General features: G+C 40.4%; 1 long non-coding RNA gene across 1 annotated transcript in view; it reads right to left on the bottom strand.

Moving 5' to 3' along the window:
- Window positions 1-364: 364 nt before the first annotated feature.
- LOC143838139 (uncharacterized) overlaps window positions 365-15,726 on the bottom strand; it is a 129,780-nt gene continuing 114,418 nt past the window's right edge. Inside the window, exons 5-9 of the long non-coding RNA XR_013231244.1 lie at window positions 8,927-9,049; window positions 5,618-5,732; window positions 3,683-3,804; window positions 2,779-2,899; window positions 365-446 (exon numbers count right to left, since the gene is read on the bottom strand). This is a non-coding gene — a long non-coding RNA (uncharacterized LOC143838139). The remainder of the gene's footprint in view (window positions 447-2,778; window positions 2,900-3,682; window positions 3,805-5,617; window positions 5,733-8,926; window positions 9,050-15,726) is intronic.

Genomic DNA, 15,726 nt, shown 5'->3' with positions numbered 1-15,726 from the left:
CCTAGAAAGTGTCTGCAGGGCACTCAGCTCTTCCAGGAGCTCATTCCACCAGGTTGGGGACAATTCCAAAAAGAATGAGATCCAAACTTGATTGCATACCTTTACCTTTAAAAGTAGAATATGAGACAAAATATGATCAGTTGTGGCTTACAGGGTAAACAAAGACAGATAGCCTGTGCCAACTGAAATAATACTCATATTTGTTATGTATTAGATTTTCACTAACTCAGTAAGATTAAGAATTAATGGAAGAATTCCTATTATTGCAACCACTGGGGGTGACTTCCATGCAAATCAGGTAGAAATAGCTTTGGTGGGGGCACACAGACAAGAGTTGATTAAAATGAACGTACCAACCTGGAAATATTATTCATTTTAATAATTCCAGGCAGTCCCAAAGGCAAGGTAGGTAATGGTTTGCATCTGGTTCTGTTGTCTCCTTTGTGCTGCAAATAGTGTTTGTAATTAGATTCAAATTTATTCAATGGTGTTGTCATCTCTATCCATAAATAAGCTAACCATTTTCTAAAAGAATATTAGATATTTATTGTTTTAGTTTCTATAAATGCTGTATATCAAAAAGTTAGTTTTGTTTAGTCTGTTTTGGGCCAAACTCTCTAGAATTTCTGCATTCAAAACACTCTTACAAAATGCAGAGAATATAGAATGTTTGACAACTTAAGTCACAGTGTGCCTAATGTAAGAAATTTTGTTTACTCTTACCTTTCTGTTCTGTCAGTTCTGCTGTTAAATCATTTGTTGATGTTCTCCTTTTTTGCATGCTAATTCCCCCTTCATCATCTGAACACTTTCCTAGCATTGTGATCCTAGTATGGTTTAGAGAGGTTAACTTTTCCCCCTGCCTCACCCTTCCTTAATTAAATCTGATTGTTCCCCAACTGTTTTTAGGCATGGAAAGAAAAAAGAAAGGCCTCCTTTTTGCCTGTGATTTTTCACTACTGAAGCAAAAAACAATTAGAACAGCTGACTGGGGTAACAAAGTGGAGGCATAACCCCCTTCATCTGATCTCTGTGAGAGTTCCCACAATCATTTTTAAGGCCAAACTAAATTCCGAATGATCCAATACCCCAAATAATGTAACATCTTGTTACTCATACAGAGTACATGGTTATTAGCAGTCTATATGTGTGTGTACATCATTCATCACAATGTATGCACACCTAAATTGCTTTTCATCAAACAATACTCTTCAGTGTTTGGTTTCCACCAAGCACTCACATTCTCTGTCCCAGCCATGAGTACAGGAGTTGTGGCAGGAGTATCATGAACCTTCTAGATTCCTTAAGTGTCAAATGTAACCAGTGTGTCTTGTGCTCAACTGTATGTACCTATTTGGGGTTGTCAAATCCCTTCTTGTGCCTACTGACTAACACTACCTAACTTTCTGGTGGAGTCAAATGCTTGTTTCTGCCCATCCTGTTAGTGAGAAATGCAGTAAAACTGGTACAATTTCTATTATCTTCTTGATATTTGATAAAAAGACACCATAAGTGACAGATATAATAATAACTGGGAATTTCATACCATTTTGGGAACAAGCGAGACATAAAGCTTGGGAATGCACTTTAATTGCCTATAAAAATGGTATCTCCTGTATCCTCAACCTTTGGGGTGAGAGCCATAATTCCACCAATCTCGTCCCAATTAAGTGTGAAATAAAAAAGTTGCTCTTTTTTTGGTTTCACCTTGAAACCAGTGAAAAAACTGACAAAACACAAATGAATGCGTTTATTTGTTTATTTGTTTATTTGTTTATTTGTTTATTTGTTTATTTGTTTATTTGTTTATTTGTTTATTTGTTTATTTGTTTATTTGTTATAAATTAAAGGAATAAAAATGAATACTTTAAATGAACAAACGAAGGCTTTCATCCCTAATGACCAGCTAACTGCAGGAATAAGAAAACATGAAATCAGCATCTCTTACTTGACCTCTAACTCCTTTTATAAGCACAACACCGGTGAACTAGGCACTCCACCTTGTTTACGTGACAAGGAACATTGGTGCAAAGGCACAACTAAGGTCATGGTGATCTTTAGCCTACTACAAATTTAAGTAAAGCTAATCTGTCCCAAATTAAATATTAGTTAGGGAGTATCCAGTGTGGAACAGAGGACTGTGTGTTTCACTTTTTCTTTAACTTGCACGTTGGTAGCTCTCTGCTTAATAAGATGCGGACAATACTTGTTGGCATAACATGCCATAGCTCTCCTTGATAACCAAACATGGGTTATGTTGGCTTGGCAGGGGGTTAAGAACTACTCCATAGCCATCTGGCTACTATTCCCACTACAGCAGCTCCCTTGGATCCCGCACCGGTTTCCAGCTAGGAATGCGGGTCCCCCATGCTGCTGTAGCCCCTAACCAGGGAAGTGACCCACCTGGGATGCCAGAGGAGGTGCAAACTGCCTCTGGTTCCATCCCAGACCACCTAGCCCTGCGAGCCCCCTAGCGTTCCCAGCCAGGTTGGCCCTGCCTGCAGGTTACCACCTCTTTAAAGAGGCCCCTTATTTTGGGGGTAGTTGGCCACGCAAGATGGACTCCCCTACAAACAGGCACTGTCCCCTGGCAACCCTAAAGCTGTAACAAAAGTACTTAATTAATGAACACCAAACCAAACACAAACCTCTGTGCCCCTTAAACCTGTTCTCAGCCATAAACCAGTGGGTGGGTGGGTGGGTAGTGTCCCTGACCATTGCCCGGCAAAAGAGGCCTGGCCGAGCATGCAGCCGCTTATAAATGGCCAAAATACTCACCTCCCCTCATGCTGTGCTCTGCGTATACATCCTCCACTGTTGCATCTTGTTTGCTGGCTCCCCGGCATCATCAGTGGCGGCCCCAGGTAATTCCGGGCCACCCTTTGTTCTCTTGCTCAGTCTGAAAATTTGAACAGAACAAGTGTGTTCGTGTGAGGAGGGGTATTCATTTGTTAAACTCTTATATTTTGAACACAGTTGGATCTCAGGAAATTTACCATACCTAGTCAATCTGTGATCTGACATGTGGTAATGAAGGGGGAAAGTGAAAAATCTCACCCTTCCTAAAGAATGATAATGTAGTGCAGGTGCTGAGGGCTAGACTTATGACTTTGTTTGGCAGAAGATTCCCTCAGAGTCACTGGTGGTAATAGGTGGTTACTGAGTTTGTTTTCCATACCACATGGAAGAAAGGGGAAGGGGTAGCATCACGAGGCAGAGAGCTGGGATGGTTGCAAGAGTTTTCTGACCTCCCAGGGGTCAACTGAAGGGAACAGACGATGAGCCTGTTCATTCACACAGACATTAAAGCAAAGAAGTTGGAAGTTCTGAGTGTTGCAGTTGAGGATAAGATGTCAGGCACTGGAAAGCATTCAGAAGTATACTTAGCAGCATCCTGAAAATTGTCTGGCCTTATTCAGGGCTTTGGAAGGGGGTTATACAAGCATGCAAGAGAATAAAAGCAATGGTGCTTTTCTATTTTGTGTCCTTTAAAATAAATATTCATGTGCTCATGCTGTGACGTAAAGTAGATTTCAGTAATTATAAACACTTACTCACTTGAATGGTATTTTTGACCTTTTAAAATACATTTTCCATGTACATTGTTTATAAAGTGCAGGAATCATAGGCACTCCAGTGAGCACATTATAGACACTGTTTATATGCTTCCTTTAAAGCCTACCTTTTGTGCAATTCTTCAGAACAGACTTTAGCTGGACTGTTCCTGGTGTGCAACATTCAGCTTCCAACCTGTGGGTAGTCTTCCAACATATGTCTGTGGCCTGTGGACTCTTCATTAAGATCCTTAGTACCGAGAATGCATTTTAAAAAACTATTAGCTGGATTTGATGCCCAGTATCTTCAATATTCCTGCATGCTCTCTAGTTTCCAGTGTGGTGAGATGTTCCAAGGGCATTATTACAAGTCTTCATATATATTATTACAAGTCTTCACTTATAGAAGGCAGGTGAAACCACTTTACTGGTTGGGAACTATAGGCACAGCTCATGTACATGCTGCAAGTACTTACTACGAATCAAGGAGTTTAAACAATCAGAAAATGGTTTTTCTGTTAAGATCAATCAATACAAAAACTGTATGAGCAAAAATGTAATATATGCTATAAGATGTCCTTGTTCCAGATTGTATACATCTTTAGAAATGTCTTGCTTTCTGTACATCTTGACTTTGGAGTACCTCTTTATAATAGTAATGTACCTTTAAGAATGCTGCTGTATGTAAGTGAGATCTGGTAAGATTTTTTGATTTTGATTTATAGTCAGATAGCAGCCCTAAACCTTTGAGAGTGGTTGTTGACTAACATTCCCCGCAGTATCCTAAAGAGCCTATGGCCGATTTATACTAAAATATTAACAATAGTAATATAAGGTAAGGTTTCAATATTCATTGTGATTTGACAATATGAATCCAAATATTGATGTATAGATAGAAGATTAGATTTATATTTGTGTTGTTAATTTTATAGGAAAGGCGATAGGATTTTGCCACCTTTGATACTACAAACTGTTTTTGGAGGTATGTGTATTTGAGGTAATTCTTTGCTGCATTGTTTAATTTGATTAATATGAATAATCTGTACATTTTGAATTTAGGATTAGAGGTTTCAACCACTGATGAAGCCAATGAAAACGGAATTGATCTAGAAGCCGTTATGGTTGTTCATTCTGGTATATAAAAGATGTAAAAGAAATTGTATTTACTCATTGTATATGTTATTACAAGCATATGCTTTAGAAAGGTTCCCTGTTCTCTTCTGTTGAACAAGCAAGCAAGCAGCCATTAGGCTTAGATCTGTCCATCTGCTGATGTGTGGCATGTAGTCTGCCTGCAGTCTAAACACAAGAGGCTTGCAGTGTGTTTTCTTTGAAGCTACTCTTTAAGTCTTTGTACTCTGCTTCAAGGTAACCTTTTTCTTATTCCTGCCAGGTAACCTTTCTCTTATTGTTCACACAACCTATAGAACTCATGCATCAACAACTATAATCTGTGCCCAACTGAAGCTCTCTCAGTCATTTACTGAAAAAAAGGAAATTGTTTTACAATTTAAACAGAATTTCCATCAATTTGCAGATGCCCTCAGCTCTATTTCATGCTTTCAGTGAATCCGAGAGAGCTCCCCCAGTGATCCCTTATATATTTCAAACAATCAAGAGAAAGATATGAGTTATTGAGAAACAAATAATCAATGCTGGAGCCAGCCAGATTTGCTCTCCTTTTTTCTTTGGTCTCTTTTTCCCTGAGAAATGTGTGGCCCAGTACTTTACCAATTCATTAAACCCTTTTCATTGCCGAGCTTTCATGCTGGCTAGCATGAATATTTTTCCATCAGCACTGTTTGGGAGATACCAGGAGAATGTGTGTTTGCTATGTTGGTGAGCCTGCACCCAACTCTCACATACTCTTCCCTTGCCCTTTTTTAATAAACTGTTATGTAGACGCAACCGTAGAAGACAACAATCTCTTTTATCAGGAACAGCATCCCTGACACTGTGACATACAGGGAGAAAATGCGATGGATATATATTTTTAGAAATAACCTGAGAATAAAATATCAGAAACTGACGGATGAAGTAAGTTGTGGTGAACATGTAACTACCTTCAAGGCATCACTTTGATGAGTGTGGCTTCAAAGCGGAGATTTCCATTTTAATTTACAAGTGAAATGATTCAAAAGCTGTTGCCCTGGTTATTTTGAGAGATGTGTCAAGAATCTAAAAGAAAATAAATTGAAGGCACAAAAGCACTAATTTTAGAAACAAGAATATCATAATGAAGGCAAGGCTTGAAAACTCACAATATAAAAGGTCCACCGTCTTCTACAAAATATCACATAGCAGTATCAAGGTTCTCATGTGGGCCTTTCTTTTCTTTAAGCACTCATCTTCAAATGACACCATTCAATGAAGATAGGTTTATTGCTACTGGAGATCACTGGAGAAGAATGTTCAGAATCACTAATCTTAACATAGGCATATAAGTACATTAGAAGAGTCCTGTTGGATCAGTCCAGCATATTGTTGCATACACTTGCCAGTCAGTTACTGGTGCATACACTTGCCAGTCAGTTATATAATATGGCATAGGGACTGAATCCTTCCCTGATGTTGTCTCTTGGCACCAATATTTACAGGTTTACTACCTTTGAAAGTAGAGGTTCCTTTTAATTACCTGGCTAGTAGCTACTGAGAGATCTATCCTCCATGAGTATGTCTAATCCATGTTTAGATTTGTCTTTGGCTATGGCCATCTCTACCTCTTCTGGCACTTAATTCCACTTTTCCACAATGCGCATCTCCATTTGGGAGTCTTTGGTGGAGTTCGTTGTCAGAATCCTTTGGAAAGCCCAAGTATATAATGTCTACCAGACTGTCATTATCTACATGTTTGTTCACTTTCTCAAAACAATTCCAAATGCTTGGTTAGGCAGGACTTCCCTTTGCAGAAGCCATGCTGATTTTCCTTCAGCAGGATTTGTTCCTCAGTGTTTCTAATAATCCTTTCTTTGATTACAGTTTCTACTAATTGGGCTGGAATAGATTTTAGGCTAAGTGGCCTTTAATTTCTTGGTTTCCCTTTTTAAAAATCGGAGTAGTATATGCTTCTTCTACTTTTCTGGTCCTTGAACAGACGCAAAACATAAAGTCTGGATAAGATCTAGAGCGGAGGTAGTCAACCTGTGGTCCTCCAGATGTCCATGGACTACATTTCCCAAGAACCCCTGCCAGTGTTTGCTGGCCGGGGCTCATGGGAATTGTAGTTCATGAGCATCTGGAGGACCACAGGTTGACTACCCCTGATCTAGAGGATACAATCTCCTGTCCTTTGATACAATGTAGTTAAGGCCTCCTATTTGTTAAAACCCTTTATTCAGAAGATTTCACATTTTCATGGGTAGTTTATTCCATTGTTGAATGGCTTTCTTTTTCATCCCCCCCCCCCCCAGTAGTATAAACATTTGAGAGCTTTTGTTTTTTTCCTTTGGTTCTTTCTGATAGGCCATAGCACACATGATCGAGAAGTATGCAGAGATACATTACATAATGCAGGTCATTTGGAGACATTTTAAGGCACTTATTTAATAAAGCAAACTAGACTGTCCCAGGAGATGAATGAAGTTTGATTTAAGCAGAACGGATGAAAATGAGCCTTGTCAGGCTGCACATTGCTGAGTCACTTATATTTCAAACACAAATGTCGGCAACTCATCTCCAGTCCATTAGATATATAAATATAGATCACTCTCAAGATTTGAAGCTGTTATTCCAATAAAACATGTTCCATAACTCTGTCATGTAAGCGACATTTTTCTACAGAAAAAATAACTGGCAACTGACACAAAGAGCCTACTAAAAGATGAGATGAAAGCTCTGTTACTTTTTAAAGAAACCAATTATGATCATTTTGGAAACTATTTCCACAGTAATCAAATTAGCAATGTATCAATGTTGCCCAATGTTGTATAAGGTTATATGTAGGTCAGAGTGAGAGCTAGGCATATTCATTTATGAGAATCCTTTCATAAGCAACCTAACCATGTATCTTCATTGCACTACCCAAGTTTGTTTATTTACTTTGTTTATAACGTACCTTTCTAGTTGAGACTATAGGCAGACTATATTACAAGAAAGCAGTGTCACAAAAAATATAGGCTAGATATCAGGAAAAAGTTTTTCACAGTCAGAGTAGTTCAGCAGTGGAATAGGCTGCCTAAGGATGTGGTGAGCTCCCCCTCACTGGAAGTCTTCAAGCAAAGGTTGGATACACACTTTTCTTGGATGCTTTAGGATGCTTAGGGCTAATCCTGCGTTGAGCAGGGGGTTGGACTAGATGGCCTGTATGGCCCCTTCCAACTCTATGATTCTATGATTCTATGAAAATACACACCACCCAAATGCAATAAAACCAATTTACAATATTGTGTATGGGGGGGGGGGGAGCTGTCAAACTCATTCCTGTGAATATATCGCCAAAGAAATTTCTACTAAAGCTTCTCCTTGATGACCTGGCAAACATATCAGGGTCAGTGGAAGCAAGATTTTATATATTTTAGTTATGTCATCTTGGAGCCAAACTGTGTTCAGTTCTTACTCTATGCCTTTAAGAAAAAACACATTTCAAAACATTTTTTGCTCACTGAAAAGTCGCCTCCCATTTCTTATTATAGCTTTGGTGAGCAAAATATTCACTGGCACTCAATAATGACATGCAGTTTTATTGCTCAAAGGGATAGTGAATGGAGCAAGCTCCGATGGAAAATTAACAGAAGCAACATCAGAAGTGAAGCAGCAGCAGCATCTGTGGCATCTGATGAAGAAAGGAAGTGGGCAAAATATTATTTCATACACAAAACGAACCCAGGATTTATATCTTCATGATTATGGGCTCATTTTCCTTTATACATTAGCCTTTGCAGACAGTATTTAATAAGCAGTGAGTTAAAAAATAAAACCATTTTTTTTCCAGACCAAGTTAAAGAAAGGACCACAGTCTACTAAAAATGGGCTATATTTTTTCCAGATGAGTAATAATATCAACAACAGAAAAATAGAAATTTCAGGTGCAAAATTAATGGCATCTCTGAGGTGGCCTTCCCCACATTTATTCTTAATGTACTAATGTCAGTGTCAAGAGACGTCTACCCATTATTTTCTCATGATGAATATTTCTTATGAATGTGGTTAGATTTAAGGGTTAGTATCAGAAGCTGATTTCCAGTGGACCCAAACACAGCAGGAGATATATGAAATAATGTTGAGAGCCAGGTTGTTTTACTTGTAGCACTCTATTATGCAGTGAAACTAGCTCTGCAAAGACTTTGTGCTACATTTCCATTAGTACAAGAAGTTTGAGAAATTGTTTTGCATTGAAATAAACTGTCATTTGCCACCACCAGCTTGAAACTCACCTATTTTGCTTGCTCATACTTCCATTTTATGGCAGGGATATGATAGAGCTCATATACCTGTGAGTTTTAAAGCAGGGACGTAGATGATAGGTGTCAACTCTCAGCTGTGAGATTTACCATGTCCTTCAAAAAGAGTAAAGGCCAAACATTTATTTAAATGCAATGAATTTCTAATTTCAGTAGATAGAAATATATTTTAAAAAATTCTCACTATGTGAACACAATTAGTATATCTCATGTCATAATGACTTTACCAGGTGAAAAACAACCCTGGGACTCCAAGCCCAGAGGTGAGATTAAACTGAGGAAGGAAATTACATAGACTCAGGTGTGTCTCATTTAATATTAAACAAATCTACTGAGAGTATGACTCTCACTGGGTATATGAGACACATACCTGCTGAGGGGCTACTTGATAAGGTCCCCCTCCCTCCCTAGCAAAAACACCTACACCTACAGAGAGAGAGAGAGAGAGAAAGACAGACAGACAGAGAGACAGAGAAGCCCTTCCCTTCCCCCCATTTCCCCCCTTACCTTTTGATTTCCCAACTTCTTCCTTGGTTCCTCCCCCCTCCTCCCTCACAAATACACACAAATACATACAGATATACAGAGATTCCTTTCTTCCTCCCATCCCCCCCCCATTACCTATTGGTTTCCCAACCTCCTCCTTGGTTCCTCCCCTCTCCCTCCCTCACAAACATTTTCCCCATTTCCCCCTTTTCCTGTTTGTTTCCCAACCACCCTCCTTCCCAGTCAAACACACATACACATACCGACACCCTTCCCTTCTTCCCTTGCCCCTCCTCTTTCTGCTTACCTTTCCACCACTGTCTCGGCCCCCAATGGCTGCTCAGTGGCTGCCTGGGCCCCTGGTGTTGGTGCAGCTGCTGCCAAGGGGGTGGGTCAGCCACTGCTAAGGCCCCTGCTGGTCATGCAGTGGCTAGCATGGCCACTGCCAAGGCCTCATAGGTAGGGCAGCCACTGCTAAGGTCCCCGCTGGTTATACAGCAGCTGCCTAGGCTCCCAAGGCTGGTTCAGCCACTGCCAAGACCTCAGGGGTGGGGCAGCAACTGCACAATCAGCTGGGTCCTTAGCAGTAGTTGCCTAGGCCCTCAGGCCCACCGTGGCCACTGCCAAGGCTTCAGGGGCAGGGCAGTCACTGTTTTGGACCCTGATGGGCACGCCCCTGGGGCTGGCACAGCTGCTAGCTGAGTCCTCTTCCTCTTCTGGCGTGCTTTGTGGGCAGGATTATGGACATCATGTCTGTATTCATTTCTGTTTGATGAGGCCTGCCAGAAGATGTGTCCCACATCAAAATGACCATATATGTTTGAATCTTAGGAATTGAGTGAAAGCGCTAGAAGAAATTTTTTTTTAAGGATTCACATTTATCTGAAATATTAACATTTTTCTGCAAGCAATTTTAAGGATCATACCAAAGAGAAATAGCTGGATCTAATCTCTTTAATTATAAAGGAAGAGGCCTAAAGGTAATCACATTTATTATATATTAATGTCACATATTGAAATGTTTGTTAGTGATATAACAGTCTTAGTGCTGTTATCTGGTAGAAAAGCTCCCACATTTCAGGAAAATCTCAACACTTGCTATTTTATCTTACTTCATATTAGTTGTCATTATATTCATATCCATTAAATGGCCAGCAATTCTAAAAAAACAGATTACTGGGAATAATTGAGCAGTTGATATGGGACTGGGCTTCATTAACAATATAACAGACATTATGAAGGTTTGTAGAGAGTATAAACCCAGGACAGAATATACATGTAAGCATGTGGAGTGTGAATTAGGCACCCATTCACCCTGAACAATGATCTGTCATGGGGCAGTGGGGAACAAACATGGATCATTATCATAGCAGCAATATGCTTATGCCCTGGAAAGCTCAGTGCCTTTTTAGAAAGCCAGCACTAGAACACAAATCCTGATAGAAGGCAAAAAACATCTGGCAGCAGATGAATATTCTACCAGCTTAAACCCCCCCCCCAAAAAAAAAAACATGACTGGCACTTATTGTACCTTCAATGAGAGAATCTGTGTTCTTGATATAGGTCCATGGTAATTTGATTTAATAATTTGCATCTTGTGCATGAGAACAGAATGCTAATTTTATTTATTATATAGGTCACTCTTCTCTGGCAACAGGCTTGAGGCAGCTGATAACAATTAACATTTTAACAGTGCTTCCTACAAGAATGTGATCATATAGATTTCACATTGACTTCTTAGGCAGTGGAAGAGAAAGATATTTGGTACATAACACTTGATTTTCCAGCACTGAAAGAGCAACCTGAAATAGCTGTTTCCAGAGGGTTCACCCTTTACCCTCCCATTCATTTTCCATTTAGCTCCATCAAAACAGTCAGAATTTACTATCAGTTTTTTTTCAGAAGGCTGGCAGCTAGGATGAAAACAAATCCTCCCTTTAAATAAAATTAGGGTGAAAACTGGGGTGAAAAGGCTTGTGGACAACACTGGGGAATGAAAAGAGAACTTTCCCCCAGATGTGTAGCAGCTTTACTTTTTTAGTAATTAACATCACTTTTTCCAGGCAGCCTGTGGGATGGAAACTTTATATGATTTGTGGACAAATTCAAGCCTGACACATATCAGGGTTTATAAGAGGAAAAACTTGACAGAAAAGATTCTCAGTCCAACCATAAAAAAAAAAAAACTACTGAAAGGAGTTTCAAAGCAGCTTACAATTGCCTTCCCTTCCTCTCCCCACAACAGTCATACTGACCGATTCCACACGAGGACTTTGGCCCAGCCCAGCACTTGTCTGATTGTAGGGCTAATCCCATTTCCAATGATATCGGCACCAGCCTGGGGTGGTCAAAAGCAGGCCTGCTGTGACTCAGGCCCTCGGTCGGCCTGCGATAAGGGAATGCAGAGTCTTCTTTGCTGTGAGCATCATTGGGGCCTATGTCGAGCCAGGGCCATCTGGCAAGGAAGAGGTGGGACATCCTGGCCAAACTCCTCCCCTCTCGTGGTTGAGTATGGCATCCCAGAAGGGACAAAAATGCCATAGGCAGCTGCACAGCACAGTGGGAGCTGATGGGGCATTTATTTTTATTTTAAGAGGGTTGTAATGCTTTTTAAACCATTGAAGATTTTAATTGATAAATATTTTAATAGCCAGATAAAAACGTGGTACCTTTGCTGAACTTCAGACATGCCTGCCTAGTGCTTTCCTGCTTTCAAAGTTAATGGGCTTAGAACTATGCTTAGGATTGCACTAACCCATAAATAGCTTTAAACTTCATTGTTCTATTATTCACACTTTTAAAAATTGTTTTAATTACAATAATTGCCATCTAATTGTCAATAATTGATTTGACCATAAACTGACAATATCCTGTAACAGTAATGCATTCTTCTAAAAAGTGGCCACTATTTTACCCAACCTCAAGTAGACATCTGACATTTTGTAATAAAGGAATGGAATTATTGCTGTAATATTTTCTCTGTGCTTTAATGAATAATTTAGCCTTGCATATAATTTATAATGTTATGTAGGGATACATTTCCCCCTTTTGGCATGGCAATTAATGATTGTGTTATATTACAATAAGTCTTTTTAATATCACTGTGAGAGTCATCCCATGTTGACATGTATATGTTAATGAAAGTTTCTGTAGTCAGATTATGATGACAATTTTGACTGTTGATGGTTGTAATAATGTTAACATTAATATGGCATTTGTATTACCCAAACTAAATATTTAAACTGAGCTGTTTTACAAGGAAGGCAAAGATGGGGGGGGGGAGGTACGAAAACATTTTTTTAATGGTGTGGTTCATAGAGGAGAGAAAGTATAAGACAGTAATTAAGAGGAAACTATTACAAGGATTTGTGTTACAATTACCTACCATGCAATGATCTAATGCAGGGGTGGCTCTTCAGATATCCATGGATTACAATTCCCATGAGCCCCTGCATTAGAGCTGGAGAGCCACTGTTTGGCCATTCTGATCTAGTAAAAGGTAAGAACAGAGATAGAACTCTCTGCCAAAACAAGTGCCAGTTACTATACCTGTGTAGGCTTACTGCAATGAATGCAAGTCAGGCAGTACATATAGTGAGAGCTAAATACCATCTGGCTAGATTATCAGAGTAAATGCTTGAAAACTAAATGACATTCTGCAACAAGTGAATTCTCTACAGAGATATCACTTTTATTTAGGAAACTGTGTTTGTATCCTCCATATACACTATTGCACAGCACAAGGCAGTTCTATAGGTCAAATCCATCCCATCTATTGCATAACCACCATTCCAATAAAATTAGCTAGACTGTATTAACATTCCTTTGGTTTCTTACAAAATTCTTCTGATGTTTGAGGCACATTGACCATTTAACATTTATCGTGAACTGCAGGTGAGATTTCTGTGGCTTTTTGAGGTAGCATTACATGTGCATGTTGCACAAAATGTACATGCTGCGGGAAGCGTGGGGAGGATTCCTGTGGCAAGGCAGCATGTAGATACAACCAAATAGACCGGCATGTTTTTGTCACACATTATCACATGATTTCCCAGACAGCAGTTAAGAGTTCCAGGGGCAATTCATTATGTGTGAACAAGTTCCCTGAGGTGGTAAACACCAGTTGTCACCCTGCAGAGATTATTTGTAAGAAATATTTGCACCATAAAATTGAGGAGCTACAATAATCTTGAAATGACTTTATTACAGCAATAATTAAGGTAGGACTAAATCCTTTATGTGTCCCTGTGTGAATCAGAGAGCCATTTCAGACTCACGAATGGTAGTCTTTTTGAAGCAGGCCATGAACTAAGCTCATATGGAGCAGGCCCACACACTGGCATTACAGACATGCATTCCACACTGTCAAAACTTATTACATGAGAAAAATAAGTTCCAAAAGGACATGCTTCGAGTGTCAAGATGAACACAATTCTGTACCTTATTCAAACTCCTTTATTATAAAGCCACCAGGGGAAGGAGACGATCAACATAGGGAGTGTATGGAAGGAAAACGATCGGAGGCAGCCCAACCGGCAAGGCCAGCTCATAGGGAACCAAAAGTAAAAGGATTCAGATGTCTTTATACTAACACCCGAAGCATGGGCAATAAAAAGGAAGAGCTGGAACTTCTCATGCTGATGGAAAGGTATGATCTAGTAGGCATCACAGAAACTTGGTGGAATGATTCTCATGACTGGAATGTAATGGTGGATGGATATGAACTGTTCAGAAAAAACAGAATAGATTGAAGAGGTGGAGGAGTGGCACTGTATGTGAGGAAAGGGCTTACCTGTCAGGAAATTCTAGTGAAGGAGAGCATATCTACAGTGGAAAGCATCTGGGTGAAAATAAGCGAGGGGAAAACAAACAGTGTGGTGGTTGGTGTCTGCTACCGACCGCCTGACCAACGAGAGGATGTGGATGCTGCACTTTGTGAGCAGCTTGAGAAAATATCCAAGCGGCAGGACCTTGTCATCATGGGTGACTTCAATTTCCCAGATGTGTGATGGGAAACAAACTCTGCGAAGCGTCCTCAGTCATGCAACTTTCTGACCTGCCTGGCTGACTATTTCATTTATCAAATGGTAGATGAACCCACAAGAGGTTCAGCCATACTGGACTTTATACTGACCAACAGACAAGAGTTGGTGGATGAGGTGAAGGAGGTGGGGACCCTAGGGGGAAGTGACCATGTCCTCATAGAATTCCTTTTGAGATGGGAAGCCAAGGAAGCTTGTAGCCAGACGCGGATGTTGGATTTTTGTAGGGCAAACTTTAATAAACTCAGAGACATGATGAGTGTCATACCATGGACGAGAATGCTGGAAGGGAAGGGAGCATGTGAAGGGTGGGCGCTACTCAAACAGGAGCTATTGCATGCTCAATCAATGACTATCCCAGAAAGATGAAAACACTGCAGGAGCTCTAAGAAGCCTATTTGGATGAACAGAGAACTTCAAGAGGAACTAAGAAAGAAAAGGAAAATGTTCAGGAAATGGAGGGAAGGACAGAGCTCTAAAGAAGAGTACCTACAGGTTACTAGGCACTGTAGATCAATCATAAAGGTAAAGGTAAAGGTATCCCCTGTGCAAGCACCGAGTCATGTCTGACCCTTGGGGTGACGCCCTCTAGCGTTTTCATGGCAGACTCAATACGGGGTGGTTTGCCAGTGCCTTCCCCAGTCATTACCGTTTACCCCCCAGCAAGCAAGCTGGGTACTCATTTTACCGACCTCGGAAGGATGGAAGGCTGAGTCAACCTTGAGCCGGCTGCTGGGATTGAACTCCCAACCTCATGGGCAGACAGATTCAGACAGCATATCGCTGCTTTACCACTCTGCGCCACAAGAGGCTCTAAAAAAGGCCAAAGCTGAGAGTGAGCTAAGATTGGCCAGGGAAGCCCATTGTAACAAGAAAAGATTTTTCAGTTATGTGAGGAGCAAACGTAAAGTAAAGGAGGCAATAGGCCCACTGTTGGGTGCGGATGGACAAACTCTAACGGAAGATGCAGAGAAAGCAGAAAGGCTTAGTGCCTATTTTACATCTGTTTTTTCCCACAGGCACATCTAGAGATGGCCATAGCCAAAGGACAGTGTCTGGGTGGCAGGTTAACATGGATAGAGAGGTTGTCGAGTGGCATTTAGCTGCACTAGATGAGTTCAAATCCCATGGTCCGGATGAAATGCACCCGAGAGTACTCAAAGAACTTTCCAGAGAACTTGCACAGCCCTTGTCCATCATCTTCGGAACCTCTTTAAGGACTGGAGATGTCCCGGAGGACTGGAA

The sequence above is a fragment of the Paroedura picta genome, chromosome 5 (assembly GCF_049243985.1).
Source record: "Paroedura picta isolate Pp20150507F chromosome 5, Ppicta_v3.0, whole genome shotgun sequence".
In the NCBI taxonomy this organism is placed as follows: domain Eukaryota; kingdom Metazoa; phylum Chordata; class Lepidosauria; order Squamata; family Gekkonidae; genus Paroedura; species Paroedura picta.
This window is presented reverse-complemented; position numbering and strand designations above follow the sequence as displayed.